We start from the raw sequence: 3,630 nt of genomic DNA, 5'->3' as shown, positions 1-3,630 counted from the left end.
CAAAATTTTGTGTTAAGCCCCAACTCGTCAAAGCCCACGGTTAATCCTGGTGCTTATAAGGACCCCCTAGGCCTGCGTGGGAAGTATTTTTCCATGGGCTGGCACATGTCTCTAGGTACTGTAGCACTTTTGCACACGTCTCTATGAGCATAATTTTTTTTTGCGGGAAAGAAATTTCATTACTCAATCAAGATGTCCTTACAATCATCAGCAACTACCTCCAACAATGAGGCCGGACCCGCCCCTAACCAGGTCATGGTCCTACTTTCATCTCTAGCAAAAACAACTAAGGAATGACTAGCTTTATTCTGGGATCTAGAAATATGAACAATGCAACTCTGTCTAAGACCCATCATGTATTTAATCTCCTGCACAATAGGAGCATACACAGAGCGATCGACGTCCGCACATGTAATCATGGTCACTGCTTCCATAGAATCCATCTCCACAACAATCGGGAGATCACTTCGTTGAATAGCCAAGGAAAAACCCTCCATGCATGCACATAGCTCCGCTTCCAATGCATCCCCGCATGAAAACAGCCCCCTGCAAGCTGAAAAATTAATGGCCCCCCGATGATCCCTCAAAATCATTCCAGCTCCGGCTACTTCAGAGGAGATAAAAGAACCATCCGTATTAAGTTTGTTCCATCCCATGTCCGGAGGCCTCCATCTTCTCTCTACAGGCTCATTAGTAGACTTCACATCGGGTCTTTCATAGATGATACTAGTTTTACCTTTTGCCGGATCTCCCTGGGGATTTAGCTTGATGCCAACTAGGGAGTCAACATAACTTCGAAGAAATCTCATCGAGGCCTCCATGGGGGGTGCAGGCTTACCATGAACTATTTCATTTCTAACAAACCATGATCACCAGAAAATCTCATAATCATCATCCGGCTAATCTCATTCAGGGGGACCAAAACATGAAGCAACCACTCTTTTCCATTATTTGTCATCCCATCCAGCGCCGGAATTGCCCACACTTCAGACATAGCTAGGTAAAGATCTCGTCCAAATTGCCCACACTTCACGAAAGGATGATAGTTATCTTCCTCCTCCATCCCACATACCGGGCAATAGCTCATAGTTTCAAGGCCAATTTTGTGCTTTCTCTGCCAGGTCGGGAGTGAGTTAGTGGCGAGCCTCCATGCAAAATTTCGAACCGAGGGAGGAGCCCAGCTCTTCCAAATAAAGCTCCAGCATTTCCTCTGTCCTAACGGAACTGAGCTTGTATATATAAGAAAAATAAGAATTCACTTGGACTATTGAAAAATATCAGGCCAGAAGAACCTTCACAAACTTGTTTCGCAGACTGTAAAACTTCTGTACAAATTATACAACATATTCATTGATGTTTGTGAGAATCTGTACTGATGTCATGTCGCAAACAATAATTTTCTAACAGTTTTGTTTTGTTTTGTGTTGCCTGCATGATTAGTAGGACATCAACCTATATAGGAAAAAGACAACAATATTTTTTTACTATTTATGATGTAAGCATCAAGTAGGCTTATTTTAGCAATGTAGGGCTTCTAACCTTCACTAAACTATTGGCGCCATTCATATTAGTTTGCCATGTCGCATAAACTGTTCCCGTCATGCACATATCTCGAAAAGTGGTGTCCGAAGATCAATGGCGTGGAGCGTAGGTTCGGATGAACCATGGCTCCATACAACATTCTCCGTAATTGAAAAAGAGGTACGGATCTCTTTTTTCTAAACAGAAGCGGGGGAGATCTTTGAAGAGAGCGCAGTTGACCTTCCTGTCTACGTGGAGAGAAGATCAGATGCATGCTTTTATGGACTCGTTGGTGCCCACTTACTTTCCAGCAAGTAGCGCATGCCTCAAGCGAAGATTGATCATGGAGTAGATCGATTCGTCGGTACGCAGCAGGCTAGCTAGCTAACCGATTGATTATAAGCGGTGCACATACACGCACAAGGAGTTTTGCCCCGGCTGGGTTGCACTCGTAAGCAGCAGGCAGAGTACACTCAATAAGAATCCAGGTGGGAAGTTAGGAATTTGACCAAACAAAAGGTGCTACAGTATGTGAAGTGCACATATAAGTGATAAGTCAGTCTCCTACATAGGTGCGGGCTCGCTGACCTTCTGCATGGCGGCTGCATGCATCAGGCATCTGTTAGCCCAGTTAGTTACATATGTTATCCAGCCTTACAATCCGTTAAAAATATAGTACTCCCTCCGTAAACTAATATAAGAGTGTTTAGATCACTATTTTAGTGATCTAAAAGCTCTTATATTAGTTTACAGAGGGAGTACTGTATAAGAACATCAGCCAAACACCTCGGTAGTTTTGGTAAAACTGAGAAAAACCATGGTTTAAAGAAATTGTAGTATTCCTTGCCCACGCATCAAAACACTCTGGTTATCAATTACCACGATTTTCTAAAAACTGTGTTGCCAAACTAAGTTAGATTTTTGTAACCTGGTTCTTTTTGTAGAATCCTAACTTCAATTGTGATTGTTTTCCGCTATTTACTCCAATGCATTCAGAGAGACATTACTAGTTAGAGCCTTTTTCCTTTTTTCACAATCCTTGTGCTCCTGTCCAATGATGGTGGAATCGTCTTCTTTGTTAGAGCTTAGTTTCTCCCACGAACACAGAATCAATCTACAGCTTCTTTTTGCAGCAGCGACGCTTGAGTGAGAGCAACGTGTACACCACACGTACCCACATATACACATATGTGACTGGGATCGGCCTCTCAAGATAGCTAGCTCCCACACAAAATTGCCCTTTACAATAGCCTTTTTCCCATCATCTATACATACCTCATCACCGTCTCATCGATACACACTTTCACTTACAACAAGTTAAACATCGGTCTGATAAGAAACGATGGACAGTACGTGTGTCCCCGCAAAAAAAGAAAAAAGAAACGATCGACCGTGTGGCAGTATGTAATTTATCTGGCCAGCTAGCGATATAATTAATGTCTAGTGCCAAAGCATATATAGTTTCTGAATCTAGCTACTATCTACTTCCTCTGTTCCAAACTACAACGCGTATTGTTCTTTTTAAAAGTAAACCTGTACTCTGTTGTTATGGTAATTTATAGAAAATTCGAACATCCAAGGGCATTTGGTCTAGTGGTATGATTCTCGCTTAGGGTGCGAGAGGTCCCGAGTTCAATTCTCGGAATGCCCCTCTTTATTTTTTCTCTTTATTCTTTTTTTACCATTTTTACATGTATAGCAGAATTTCTTTTTTCTTTCTTTTTACCGTTTTTACAGGTATAGCAGGATTTCTTTCATGTAGCTAGCGAATTAGATATCATCAAAAATCAATCTGTGACAAGTAGCATTGCATTCACGGATATATACTACTCCCTCCATCCCAAAATAAGTATCTTGATTTTAATACAACTTTATACTAAAATTAATATAAAATTGAGACACTTATTTTGAAATGGATGGAGTATTCCGTATTCTTTTGTCACGGAGTCCAATGACGGAATCGCCTTCGTCGTTGGAGCTTAGTTTACCCGCTGCAATCTCCCACGAAAAAACACAGGCGGCTTGGCTGCATGCCTCAATTGTAAATAGTTCATCATCGTCTCATCAAGTCACACTTTGACTTCAGCCAGGGTTAAGACAGATGTTTTT

The 3,630-nt window shown here is 41.6% G+C and overlaps 1 non-coding gene across 1 annotated transcript; it reads left to right on the top strand.

Annotated features, from left to right (window-relative positions):
• The first annotated feature begins 3,100 nt into the window (after positions 1–3,100).
• Positions 3,101–3,172, top strand: TRNAP-AGG. The gene has a single exon. It is a non-coding gene; the product is annotated as a tRNA-Pro (tRNA).
• The last annotated feature ends 458 nt before the right edge of the window (positions 3,173–3,630 follow it).

Source organism: Triticum dicoccoides, chromosome 7A (genome assembly GCF_002162155.2).
Source record: "Triticum dicoccoides isolate Atlit2015 ecotype Zavitan chromosome 7A, WEW_v2.0, whole genome shotgun sequence".
NCBI classification, from domain to species: domain Eukaryota; kingdom Viridiplantae; phylum Streptophyta; class Magnoliopsida; order Poales; family Poaceae; genus Triticum; species Triticum dicoccoides.
This window is presented reverse-complemented; position numbering and strand designations above follow the sequence as displayed.